Source organism: Canis lupus, chromosome 29, assembly GCF_003254725.2.
Source record: "Canis lupus dingo isolate Sandy chromosome 29, ASM325472v2, whole genome shotgun sequence".
NCBI lineage: Eukaryota > Metazoa > Chordata > Mammalia > Carnivora > Canidae > Canis > Canis lupus.
In genome coordinates this window covers 7,488,656-7,503,207 of record NC_064271.1, presented here as the reverse complement: position 1 = coordinate 7,503,207, position 14,552 = coordinate 7,488,656, and the positions used below count along the sequence as shown (strand labels likewise).

Sequence of the window (14,552 nt, the reverse complement as noted above, 5' to 3'; positions counted from 1 at the left end):
GGAAACAAACTGAGGGTTGCTAGAGGGGAGGTGGGTAGGAGGATGAGGTAATTGGGTGACGGGCATTAAGGAAGGCACTTAATGTAATGAGCACTGGGTGTTATATGCAACTGATGAATCACTAAATTCTACCCTTGAAACTAATAATATAAGTTAACTAACTTGAATTTTTTTTTTAAGTCTTTGAGGTTCTGAGGTAGATGTGATTTCCACCTCTGCTTTTCAACAATGGAGAAGGTAAGTAATAATTATTGAGTACTAGGCATTGTTCAGGGTACATTGCATGTATTATGTCATTTAGTCCTCAAAATTGCCCTGGTTACTCTGACACTTATTCTACAAATAAAGGGAAGTGTGACACAGAAAAATTAAGAGATTTGCACCAGGTCACAACACTCGTGAATGGGAGGCTGGGATTCAACTCAGGTCTGAGCCAGAATCAGGGTGCATGCCACTGCTCACCACGATCTGCACTGGTCTTCAGTGACAACCCACCTTACTTTGTCGATTCCCTGCCTCAAATGCAGAGGGACATGCTAACATCCCAACTCGTGTTCTACAGGCACATCTAGGAGGACCCTGAGCTTCCTTAAATTGAGGACAGTGTCTTCCACACCTTTCTATCCTTGTGCCTAGCACAATGCCAGACACATGAAGCTTCTCAATGAATATTTGAGAATATAGATAAGAGTTCTTCAGCATATTAAAAATTAATTTTACAAACAAAATAATTTTGTTTTTATGCTCTATAAAGCCTAAGTTCTCTGGGATTTAAGCTGATGATAAAAATAACCTTTCTTTGGGTGCCTGGGTGGCTTAGTCGGTTCCGTGTCTGCCTTCCTCCTAGGTCATGATCCAAGAGTGGATCCAGTCCCACAGTGGGCTCTCCCTCTGCCCCTCCCCTGACTTATGTGCTCTCTATCTCTCTCGCTCATCAACCAATCTTTAAAAAAAAGAACCCTTCTTTGGTAGAACATTGCATAGGAATTATAAGATCAGTTTATAATTTTCAGCTCTGGCTTCACAATTTATTAGCTATGAAACCTTGGTTTCCTCACTTTTAAGCTTAGAGGCTGGTCTACATGGCATCTATAGGAACTTACAGGTTTCAGAGTCTATGCTTCTGACAGTAAGATGTGGTGGCCTGTTGCCTATTCAGGGCATTTCACTGTAACCTGGAGCAATTATGTGTGCAGTATAAAGCTCTATTTTTGCTTAGTCCAATCAGAAGCAGCTTTTTGTTTCAATAAGGAAAATCACTTGAGGATCATCTGCATACAAAAGAGGTGGTAAGAAGATTGCTTGCATTAGGGAGATTAAATCTTCACCAACTATTATGAATTCTTCTAAACCAGTCAGACTAGATGCTTCTGTTAAATGGAAACAAAGAAAACCTTAGGGCAACCGGAAAACTCACACTGCACCTTCTAAAGTTCCTTTATATGTGACTGTTTTTGTGATCTGAACATGAAAGTTTAGAACATTGCTCAAGTACACCGTTGATTAGGGCACATTCTTGAGGGAACACAAATGGCCCTAAGAGATTGTGTTTAATATTTACTTACTCCTCTGGCAGTACCTGGCTTGGCCCTAAAAGAGGAGGGCTCCAAAGAAATGGGCTTGGGAAATGATTGAGAACCAATCAAGCTAGAGCCATCAAATAAGTTAGACTAACAGTCAGATGAAGGAAAAAAATCAAATTTTAGGACTTTGAGGTTGAAGAGACCATAATTGTATATATGTGTACACATGTGTCTATGGCCTATATTATGGCATATGTGTGGTGTGAGACTGAAGCAGAAATAAGAAATACCCCCTCACCTCCACCCCACCACCCAAGGCCTAGGAAGAGGCTCCATTGGAAGTTGTTGGAAGAATCAGCAGATCTGAAGTCCAAGACCCTCATTGGCACTCCTTTGTCCTTAGGAAATCCAAAGATGAGATGAGATTTCTGAAAACTGGATTTTGTTACCAGCTTTTTGATCAATGTATACAACTTCTGTGCCTCACATTGTGCTAACCAGGGCACAGTGGGCCAGCTAACATAAACGAGGTTGAATTGGTTAAATGAAAGCTGTAACTATTGTTGACTCTCATTGCATGTGATTGTTGTGCATTTGCCATATACATCCTCTTAGGCATCTCTTAGATGGCACCTATTTTCATACATGTTTCATTTGTGTCAAACTGTAATCTGTCTTCAGGAATACCGCCGTTCTTATAGGCTGAAGTCACCTATATATGCTGATGACACTACTCGTTTTCTCTCCCCAGTAAAAATCTGTCAAGTTTTTTTTTGCTATTTTTCACTTGCATGTTATAGTAAAGAGTCACAGAGCCAGGAAAGATCAGAGAGGCTAAGTATCTGGCCCAATATCACATAGCCAGTAAATGGCAGAAAGAATAATTATCAAAGTCATGCATCACTTTTGTAACAGTATCGGTAGTTAAATGTTTGATTAAATGCAACTAATTACATGCTTATCTTTTGGGTTAGATTGATGATTATAACTTTTTGGTATGAAATAAAAATGCTTGAGATATTTGAGAACATTTGTAAAAACCAAATACAATTCAATTTGTTAATGTTTACTAAGGGTCATTCTTGCTAAAGAAACCACAAAGTTTATTCTTTAAGTAAAACCTAAATAAAAACTTATTAATCTCTAATTGTCCCTCCTTTTTATACATATCAGCTGACTTTTATTCTATTCTGATGGATCCTCAATCATTTTCATTGGTGGCCCACAGTCGGCTATCTAACACTCGATCGAATGGTTCTGTCACCTTTCCACTGGGAAGAAATGTAAAATCATTTCCAAATAGATGTGGGAACTCTGTATAAAATGGCACATTGCCAAAACAAAATGATATCTCCGTTAGTCTTTCAGAGAAGTCCCTTATTTCCCAGTAAAAGCAAGGAAAAAAAAAAAAAAAAAAACCCCAACCAAACAAACAAAAAGCCAATACCAAGCACACACGGCAAGAGTGGAAGTAAGGGTAGAAAAAGTACAAATGAATAAATATCAATCAAGAGGGGATTTGTGCTCTAAAAGAAAAATCTATTTTGCAGAGATGTTATCAAACATAATAGTCCTTCCATGCTATGTTCACAATTCTTTCTTTTTGTACACAGTTGCAACTATCATTGTAACATGTTTTAGTATCTGGTTAAAATTGAGTTGCCTTTGTGTCTCATGTGGAGACAAAATAAATAAAACAATAATAAAGAAAGAAAAGAAAAGAAAAATTTAGAAGCATTGGAAAAACTGCATGGTGCCTACAGGATGTCCTGTTACATTTTATCTGGTTAGACAGACCCATGACTCACTATAAAACTTGACACATCGGAAATGGTTTTATTGTGCACAGTACTTTTCTCCTCCTAAATATTAACACATAGATTTGAGGTTAAGGAAGTATATTTGTCCTAACAGAAAAGAATCTGCTCTAGTTCTTTTAAAAATGAAAGAAATTTAATATCAGATGTGTAGTTGATGAGAACCCAGAATGTATAAATAGAATGAAGTGAAGCCTTCTATCTGAACTCTCAGAAGCTCCAGTAGTTCTATCTCAGTGGGTGATAGTAAATGGTAAGGAAGATATCTCTTGATGGAATGTGTTTTAGCATCATTTTTGCAAAGCTAGGATAGCACTTGCTCTACTAAAAAACTTCTTAGCCCTGGAATAAGACAAAAGTGACCTATTGCAGAAACTCACCAGTAATCAAATAAGAAGAGCAGATTCACATAAGGAATGGCCAACACTTTCTCGCTGTAATGAAGCAGAACAAATTCCATGTACTACTCAGCCAACAAAAAGAATGAAAACTTGCCATTTGCAAGGACATGAATGGAACTAGAGAGCTTTACCCTAAGCGAAATAAGTCAATCAGAGAAAGATACATACCACATGATTTCACTCATATGTGTAATTTAAGAAACAAAACGGATGAACATTCAAGAAGGTGGGAAAAGAGAGAGAGAGAGGTAAACAAATTATGGGCGACCCTTAACTATAGAGAAGAAACTGGGGGTTGCTGGAGGGGAGGTGGGCGGGGAAATGGGATTGATGAGTGATGGGCATTAAGGAGGGTATTTGTGATGATGAGCACTGGGTGTTATATGTAAACGGTGAACCACTGAACTCTCCTCCTGAAACCAATGCTGAAATGTATGTCAACTAACTAGAATTTAAATTTAAAAATAATAATAAATAATAAAATAAAATAAAACAAAATTTTAAAAGATTTTATTTATTCATTTATTTGAGGGGAAGGAGAATAGAGGAGAGGGACAAGCAAACTCTGTGCTAAGCTTGGAGTCCAATATGGGGCTGGATCCCAGGACCCTGAGATCATGACCTGAGCTAAAATCAACAGTTGGACGCTTAAGGGACTAATCCACCCAGGTGCCCCAAAATAAAATTTTAAATAAAAATAAATCAATTCCATAATCTTTTATAGAGCAAATAAAAATGAAAACACACCAAGGTGTCTTCTTCTTTTTTAAAATGGAGTTATTTACACCATCATATTTAGGTGGCCTAAAGTCCTCTGCATAAAAACATCTTGACTATATTACCTGAAATGATCTTTTTTCCTCTCAGTATACATTAATTGCCAAATAACACTTAAAAAAAGTTTAACAAAGAGAGAAAATTTCCCTTAGTCCCATCATTGGGAATGTAAAATGATAACATGTAGCCCTAGTTTCTTCTGCTTTTCATCCATATTCAGATAGTGGCCGAACGAACACGTGTGTGTCGGGTATACATGGGCTTACAAGTATAGGTGTGTATATAGAGTATGTATGTAGGGGTGTATGTATGGAAATGGTATCTGTATTTTTGTAAGGGTGTGTGTATGCAGGAGAGTGTGTGTATAGAGGTATGCATGTCCCTAGATGAGTGTGCAGGGTGCGAGTATGTGTAAAGACATTTATGTGTGTAGGATACGTGTTTGTGCTCAGGAGTGTGTGGGTAAGGACGTGTATGGAGAACTGAGTTGTAAGGGTGTCTGTGTATATTTATGTAGGAGTGTGAGTACATAGGGATGTGTGTGTATAGTGTGTTATGTGTGTTGTGTATACGTTTGCATGCGTGCAGACACATGCATGTGTGTGTGTGTGGATTGTCACATCTGGGGAAGGAATTTTGAAATGTGAGTCAGCCTTGGGGAGGAGTTGAGGGAAGTTTGGAAGATAAAGGAGATGGGGTGGTTGGGGTCTGGTGGCTCTGTCTTGACCTGGTTTAGTGGCCGTGGAGCCCCCGACGATTGCTGGGAAGCAGACATAGAGCTGCTTTGGGAATTACTGCGGACTGAGGGGTTGGGTCTGAGGCGGGCCTGGGAAGGCGGGGAAGGCCCGGGAAGGCGGGTGGACACGGACGCTCCGGAGGCACGCGGGCCGGGCTCGGTTATCCCTCAGCCACAATTCAAGCTTGGGAACCTTTCAACTCACGAAACTTCCGTTCCTGATTTTTGAAATGGGAAGACTACAAGGTCCCTGAGACTCCACTCGAAAAGGCTTTAGCACAGCTTGGCTCATGGGAAATTCTCCATACATGGGGTCAAAACAGAAGGAGAAGAGGTAGAAGAGGAAGAAGAAATTTCGGGGAAATGCAAGGAACGCTTTATTAAGTTATTGAAAGAGGAACTGTTCTGTTTTTGACCTTCCCAACTCTGTCTGCTCTGCCTAATTCAGAGCCAAGGGATGAAGGCCTCCAGACTGTGTGGGGGAAACCTTGCAACGTGACTCAGATCCCAGTCGCCGGTAAAGGGTAGGAGAGCAGGTGGGGGTGGGGGAGAGCATGCAGGGGTGGGAGGGGTGGGGGGGGAGCCTGGGGGGACAGCATGTGGGGGTGGGGTGGAGGGAGAGCATGTGGGGGTGGAGATGGGTGGAGAGCATGGGGGGTGGGGTGGAGAGCATGGGGGGTGGGTAGAGCTTGCAGGGGTGGGTGGAGAGCATGCGGGGGGTGGGGGGGCGAGCAGATTCAGGAGGAATCCCAAGTGCGTCTGAAGAGCTGAGTCTGAAGCCTGGATGTCCTTCCAGAGCGCAAAACGGAATCAAAGAAAAGTGTGACCTGTAATCCACTATACCAATATAAAGACACAGGACGGTTTATCTAGAGAAAATGAGTTGCAGTTCCTCCCAGTTTTGACTTAGGCTCTTCCATACCAATTTCTTAATCCTTCATCTTACAGCTCTGCCAATAGAAATGATTGAACCTACCATTTATTTCTCTTTTCCTACTGCCTTTTTTCTTGATTCTTCTCCTGGGCTAATGAGCACTGTTGAGGATTTTGCACACATTGACTCTTTTCAGTTCTCACATTTGTTCCACATCATTCTTGTTGAGCTAGGAGCTCTACCCACAGCGGCGACTGTCCCATTTTACAGCAGAGGAAACTGACTCTGGGCAAGATCAAGAGTCTTGCCCCAAATGGCTCAGCTGGAAGGTGGTGGAGACTGGCTCTGCTGCCTGAGTCCTGACACTGCACACTAGTCCTCCCTGAGCTTGTTCAATGGAGCCGGATGCAGGGAAGCTTTGTAGAAATCCCTCGTGACAAATATAAATTACTGTTGGCCAGAGGATCAGGTAACACACTTGTGTTATGCAGCATAAAATGCATGTGGGTGTGGGGACCACTCAAGACAATCAGCCCCCTTGGCCACATTTATTTAATACTTTGTGCTCCAAATGCTGCCTGGTTAGAAAACAAACCCAAGTGCCAGAGAATATTCTCTGGTCATTTTCAAACATCATGCCACATAAAGGAAAAAAAGAGACTAGGAAAGAAAAGGAACAGACCATGTGGTTAACCATAAAATTAAGTTTTAAATTCATTATAGGATGAATTTTTTTTTTCTAAAAAATCACATTCTGGTTGACTTTGAGGTTGCTGGCACGTTTCAGATTAATGAATACTAATTTGTAAAAAAGTAAGATGGAAATAAGCAGAGAAGAAATCTGTTTCTGTTCTAATCCAGTGTAGATGTTAAGAAAAAAGAGTGGATCTTTTGGTTAAATGTAGAAGTGATGTAAAACAAAGTAAAAAAATATTTAAAAATGCAGAACATACTATAAAATAAAGAATGGAATTTTTGGGATCCCTGGGTGGCGCAGCGGTTTGGCGCCTGCCTTTGGCCCAGGGCGCGATCCTGGAGACCCGGGATCGAATCCCACATCAGGCTCCCGGTGCATGGAGCCTGCTTCTCCCTCTGCCTGTGTCTCTGCCTCTCTCTCTCTCTCTCTCTGTGACTATCATAAATAAATAAAATTAAAAAAAAAAAAAGAATGGAATTTTTGAGAAATAGAAATGTCTTTTTTTAAATAAAGATTTTATTTATTTATTTGGCAGAGAGAGAGAGAGCACAAACAAGGGGGAACAGGAGAGGGAGAAGCAGGCTCCTCATGGAGCAGTGATCCTGATGTGGGGCTCCATCCCAGAACCCTGGGATCATGACCTGAGCCGAAAGCAGATGCTTAACCTACTGAGTCACCCAGGTGACCCTAAAAAATTAGAAAAGTTGCTATATTAGTGCCTTGATATTGTTTTCACTTAGCTTGAGGGCCAATCTTTAAAAACTCTTTTTAACAAATTAGCTAATTGGCAAACTCTAAAAGGACATTTTATCCCAGGACATTACAAGTAAAATTAAAATTAAAAAATGAATATAACTGCATTACAGATATTATGGAGAATAGAGCCCCCAAAAGCCTCTGGGAAGGGCCGAGAAGAAAAGGGCATTAACTGAGGGCAGATGCAGCCCATTGGAATTTAGACAGACGTTTTCTACTGAAGAAGGAAAATTGTGATTTTTGTTTTGTTTTGTTTTTCAGGTTTTCATTACTGTTCGTTTTGCTTAAGATTGATGTCTCTAGATTTAGAACATAGAGAACTTTGCCAGGTTGCATGCTGATTTTTCTGACAAATTAACTATTAAAGGCTAAATGGTATCCCCTCCCTCCCAAGTTCAGGCACCGAAGCCCAAACTCTTGAGTATCTCAGAATGTGACTGTATTGGAGCTAGGATCTTTAAAGAGGTATTTAAATTAAGATTAAGATGTGGGTGGGCCCTCATCTGATATGATGGGTGTCTTTAGAAGAGGAAGTGAGACACAGACATACACAGAGGGAAGATCCTGTAAAGACACAGGGAAAAGTAGTCATCTTCTAGCCAAGGAAAGAGGTCTCTGGAGAAAGCAACCCTGCGGACACCTAGATCTCAGACTTTCAGCATCTACAACTGTGAGAAAATAAATTGCTGTTGTACAAACCACCCAATCTGTGGCATTTTGTCACGGTGGCCCAAGCAGACTAATATACCAACCAACCAATAAACAAACAAACGAAAACCAGGAAAGAAGCGAATTCTCAGGATCCCAAACCTGTTGGCAGCATTCACCCTATCATATTTTTCTCCAAAGATAGAATCCCATGTTAGAGAGATATAGATAGAGAAATAATCATAAACATAATGTGCGTGTGTCTGCACATATGTTTACATGTACATACCAGCTGCCTCACTCTGCTCACCAAGAAGGCCTAGGAGCAGCAACATCCCCATAAAAATGAACACATCCAGTGCCTAGGTTTTGACTTCAAAATACCATTATCCTCTAAAAAAATATGGGACTCCTTGGAGAAATGGTCAACTCCTGGGCTAGGACAAAAAAAAGTACAAGATGAGACCAGAACATCTTGTTGAGAGAGCAAGCCAAGAAGTACTTTAAAAATTATGGGGGCATGGCAAATGGTAACTGAGGGCACTTTTTAAAAGCACACACTTACTAAATTTGGGTCAATCTGAATGTAAAATAAATAATGACAGTAACACATTATAATGGACTCTATGTAACAAGTTATAATCTATTGAGTAAAATAGAAAGCAGGAGTTTGTGCGACTAGATACTTTGGAAGTTTAATGAGGAACAGGATATTTACATAGTTTCAAAGTTTTTTCTCCACAAGATCCTCCAAAGCCTCCAATGTAATGATTAATTACAAAAGGGAGAAGAGTAACCGTTTAGTAGAAAAGCCTGGAGGACACCAATTGCATTAAGTGACCAAAGCAAGGAGGCAAACTGGTACTGTCGTGCCCCCGCTGAGATACGCTGAGGACATAACATCACTTCTGTAATATTTCATCAAAGATGCGGAACCTGAGTCTAATCATGACAACAAACATCTGATAGGTCCAACTGTAGGACTTCCTACAAAATAACTGGCCTGTAATCTTCAAAAAGATCGAGGTCATGAAAGTGAAGGAAGACAGAGGAATTGTTTTGCTCTAAATGATATTAAAGAGGTCTGATAACTAATTGTGATGTCGGATTCTGGTCCGGATCCTTTGGCTCTAAAGGACATGATTGAGATGACTGGCAAAACTCATAAGGAGTCTGAAGATTAGACGGTAGTAATGTTCTCAGTGTTAATTTCCAAATTTTAAGAGATGGTTTGTAGTTATATAAGAATTATACGTGAAGTATTCGCAGATGATTGTGGTTTAATAGGTTTTATTATTATTTAGGCATGGTAACAGTAACACATCAGGACATGACTGCCATTGAAAAAATAGTTTGCTACTGTTTCCAAGGGTGGGGGGCACGCCACACCACACATGCCCACAAGGGGAAGCTCCTCAGGAAGCCGAGAAAATGTCCACAAGAGCTTTTATTGTGGTTTCCATGAGAAGAACAGGCAAAGCAAGGCAGGCAGGTGTGGAATTAGCTATTTTGAATTATTTCAGTGGGCTCTAGGGCATAAGGACTGACCTTGCTTGTCTGGGGGTACTTGCCTTAGGGTGATCGGGGCAGGTGTTTAGTGGCTCAGAGTGCAAGAGTTGTGGGTATGGACTCTGACTTGGTTGGTTTGCATTGCAAAGCATGCTTGATGACAAGTTGTTTGTTATCTTTAGGAAGGGGGCTACCCTGATAGTGCCAGTCCCTCCAGGGTCAGCAAGACCTCAGCTGTCAAAGCACCAGAATAGAGAAAATAAAAGACATGGTTATTACAGATGGGACAACAGATCAGCAACTTAGTGTAAACTGATGGAAGAAAAATGTCCTCCTATTGTACCTGAAACATTTCTGTAAGTTTCTGGTTATTTTGAAATTTAAAAGAGAGAGAGAGAGAGAGAGGAGAGAGAGAGAGAATATGATATACAGATGTGTCCAGCTTCACTGCAGTGAACTTCTAGAGGGCAAGAGGGATGCCTTATTCATTTTGCATTCCCAAGGTGCCCAGAACACTAGCAGGTAGCTAAGCTGTTCAACAAAGGCGTAAACGTACTAAGAGTGAAACGAAAAGGTCTTGCCTCTTCCTTCTGTGTGTTTGCTCCTCTGAGGCTTCCCATTAAAGAATCTGTCCTCTCTATTTACGTCGAGGCCACTTCGATGTTGTAGATTGTGCTTTCCTCCTAAATCAAAGCCTGCCATGTTTTCAAGATTCGCAAACAAGTATGAGAAGTCTAATGTGAAGTCACTGCACCTTAACTTTGTTATTCCCTCCTTCCTTTGCTGCTTGACATCTACTTAGACTCTAAAAAGTGCAAATTCAGAATTATTCTTATAGGTGCTAACCACAGGCTTCCACTATTTTTGTACTAGGCAAGCGGTCCTATTTTCTTAAAGGGGAGTTCGCTCTTGGCAACAGAACATTTTAAATTAGAACTTTCTGGAAAATTTGGCCATTGTATTTACATGAAAAGGAGAAAATTTTCTGGTATGAGCTATAGAACAGTCACTGTGGAGAAAAGGACATGAAGGCAAGAGATGCTGTGATGTGCCAGCTTTGAGGCTGAGGGAAGGCAGAAGGGAAGGCGATTGGTGGAGGCTCAGTCATCTTCCTTTCACACTGACCTCCCTTCTACTGGTCCTGAGGATGGCCATGGGCTCAGGGCAAAGGGGGAGAAGGAGGAAGAAACACTCCAAGATGCTGAGAAAAGAAAGGAAAGGAAGTCCTGTGGTCAAGGAGCTACTGGATCAGAATCCCATTCCCTGGTTTATTACTGTTTAAAGATGATGATGGATTGGTACCCATAAGTCCACCAGAGGCCACCAGAGCTAACAGGAGACCATCATGCCACGTCTAGAGATATCAAGGTGACAAACCAATGAACAGAGTGTCCTTTCATGTGAGGTGAGGGATATGAATAGATGATTTTCTCACTGTAGGTACATTCATGGGAGATAAAACCATGATGAGATATGCAGGAAGTTAGAGCTTTGGGGTGGGTGATTATTTGAGGAGATGACACCAAAGCGGATTTTTCAATAAGCAGACTAAGTGGATGCACAAGGCACCAGCAAAAAAGGGCCAGAGTCAAAAAGGAAGCAAAAAAGATAGAGTGGGAGGCGGAGAGGGAGGGACAAAAGGAGGGAAGGACAAAGGAGGAAATTACTTCAAATTTGACAATAGAGAAAATTAGAATGAAGCATTTTTGTTTTAGCATACATGTAGTTTTGTATCATATGGCTTACTTATCCATCATTGTTTTGCGTGACATATAAGTATAAACTGAACTTTTCGGTGCTGAGGGACATAGAGACAAGAGGAGGTGAATGCCAGAGCCCTTGGTGGCATGGCCAGTGATGGGGGAGGTCAGATGTCCTACTGATGTGACCTAGTGAAGCACAGTTTATGTTTACAAAGATAACTCTGGCCTTTCAAGCATTTAAAATAAAAACTTCCAGGGGTGCCTGGGTGGCTCAGTTGGTTAAGCATCTGCCTTCAGCTCCGATCATGATCCCGTGGTCCTGAGATTGAGCCCCACGTCAGGCTCCCCAATCAGTGGGGAGTCTGCTTCTCCCTCTCCCCACTGCTCATTCTTTCTCTCTCAAATAAATTAAAAAAAAAATCTTTAATAAAAAAATCAAATCAGATAAAAACTTCCCACTTGGGATAAAGGTTTGAAAAGATCTGAAATCTTCCCTTTTCACAAGCCTTTGGAAAATTAAAGTTAACTTGCTGCATGTTATAATTCTTGTCCACTTCATCTTGAACCACCATTCCCAGGGCACGTCTGCCCACACACTATAGTATGAGAGACTCCTCTTTGAAACACTTGCTTGGGAGAAGATACAGGCCTCTGGTCCTGAAAATAGACAGCAAGGCAACAAGCCCCGGGTTCCAAGGCACAGGGTTGCAGAGGCCTGGCAGAGACCCAGTGGACGGCCCCTCACGGTCCTCCCTCACAGGGGTCCAGAGTCCCTGGAGCCCTGGGCCCTTCCCTCGCACTCAGCATGGGGTGTTCGGTGACCTCTGGCGTGGCCCATGGCCCGGCTGGAATTGCGACTGGTTTGCTGTGCTCTTCCTGTAGGACCAATTGAAGCCTCCCCCAGGACCTGAGCAGAGAGTTGGCTCTGTGCTGTGCTCCTGAAATAACACTCCTGGCCACTCGGAAGAGAGACGGTCCGCTATCAGGAGCCACCCGTGTTCGGGTGTTGTCGTCCACTTCCTCAGTCGTCTACAATCAGGAACTGCCCCCTGGACTGCGCTGCCTTATCCGTGGTTGGTGTAAATCTAGTATCCTACAGCCTTTTCTGATAACCAGACCACTCGTCAGTCCATAGCTGTCTTTCTACCAGGCCCCTACATTCGAATGAAACGTCGAAACACTTCATCTCTTCGTCAGATTTCTTGGCATAATAGGACTGACTCTTGGGATGTCGTCAGGATCCGGCTGTTCAGCGTCATGTGGACACATCCCAAGATCTTGTTATTTCTGTGTTTCATCACTTTGCAGGTATTGTAACTCCTACGAGGTGGGGGAAGCCTTATCCCATGCGAGAGCCACGGTAGGAGGATTCTACTTTGCAGGCATCGAAAGGATGTGAAGTCAGTTTTCCCCTTTTATAGGCACCAAAGGAGTGTGAATCAGAGAGAACTCTAGACAGGATTCGAGCCAAGAGACCTGGTTATTTGGAGTCAGCACTTCTTTTCCTCAGCTCTGTGGTGGGGGGTGAGTCACAGCCTCCATCTTTCAGAGAAAAGGTGATTCCATGTGATTCTTCCAAGTAGATACGGCAGTATGTGTAGACTGTCTCAGGAAAGTGGGGCTTGTACCAGTTTAGCAATAAATACTCCTCCTGGGTGCTGCATTTTCTTTGGAAAAGAACTGAGCTGCATGTGGGGTCATGATGGAGGGAGATATTATCATTCTCATGATGCGGCCTGAGATGACTGAATGGTGAAGTTGGCTGTGAGGGGCAAGTCCATTCCTCCTCTTCATAAGAGAGGGTCCTCTCTGACCACCGTGGCCCTTTGGTTGTCTGTGGAGGAGGTGACTGTCTCAGACCGAAGAGCAGAATTGAGTGGGAGGAATATGGGAGGTGACAGACATGGAGAACCTTTGTCGCGGGCGGTTGCAAGGAAGTCAGCAAGTGCCCTGGAGAAGGCTCCCACAAGCAGATTGAAGAGCCACATCCATTGGAAATATAATGGTAGTCACATGCATCACTGGGAATTTTCTACTAGTCACCTTAAGGCAAAAAGAAGCAGGTGAAATTAATTTTAATCGTGCATTTAACCAACTATCCAAAATATTATCATTAAACATGCAATTAATATAAAAATTACTAATGTTTTGGATTCTTTTCTGGTACTAAGTGTTTGCAGTCAGGTGTGTGTTTTCCACCCAGAGTTCTGACCACCCACATTTTCTAGCTGTCCTTAGCCATGGATGTACTGCATGGGGAAGAGCTGTGGGCTTTCACAGAGCTGAATCAGTGACCCTGGGACCCTGATATACCTTGGAAGTGGAGTTTATATCATCCCCACTCTCAGCAACCTGGGTTTTTTGTTTGTTTGTTTGTTTGTTTGGATGACAACTATAGTTATTCACTACTGTGTTATACTAAGTAAAATTCTGAAAATTCATTTGTTTGAGCCCCTGGTAAGGATACTTAAAATAATGCAAAGAGAAGGAAAGAGAAATGGCTTTGGGCTGGGACTATGGGTGAGGAGGGAGTCTCAGAGCTGTCCTGCTTGGCCACTCGGAGCTCTTCCAGCATTTTCTGCGGCTGTGGCCAGGACAGCAGCAGAACCAGTGCCTTCCTAGGGGTCAGTTAAGTGGGGTCTGGAAATAGATGAAGGTGGTAGGAAGAGAGCATGAAATAAGTGGTAATAGATGGAAGATACAGAAACAGAAACATCAAACTGGTTTGTGGCTCAAAGGCTACAGAAGCCATATGCCCTGGGACTGCCTTGTCCGTGGCACTAATAATACAGGGTGTGTTGTTTTCCCCAAGGCTTTTTGGGAAGTAAGGAGAAGATCAATAATTCCAATAGAAGGTCCCCCTCCTGGGCCAGGGCAGGTAAGAACAGCCCTAGGGGCCTTTCATCCGAAGTTCAGCATGAGTGGATGGGGTGGCCTGGAAATTAAAGCCCTCAGGATTATCATCACCAGTAATGGGAGGAATAATTACATGAATCAGTTGGTTTCGGGCAAAACTTTTGACATGCCTCTGGGAATCAAAAATAGTATCACAGGCAATTTAATGAGTAAAATAAAAACAATGACAAAATATAATCTTGTTGAGAAAGAAAA

General features: G+C 42.1%; 1 long non-coding RNA gene across 1 annotated transcript; it reads left to right on the top strand.

Annotated features, from left to right (window-relative positions):
• The first annotated feature begins 5,232 nt into the window (after positions 1-5,232).
• On the top strand, positions 5,233-13,578 carry LOC118352781 (uncharacterized). Its single transcript, XR_004810508.2, has 2 exons — positions 5,233-5,778; positions 12,324-13,578. It is a non-coding gene; the product is annotated as an uncharacterized LOC118352781 (long non-coding RNA).
• The last annotated feature ends 974 nt before the right edge of the window (positions 13,579-14,552 follow it).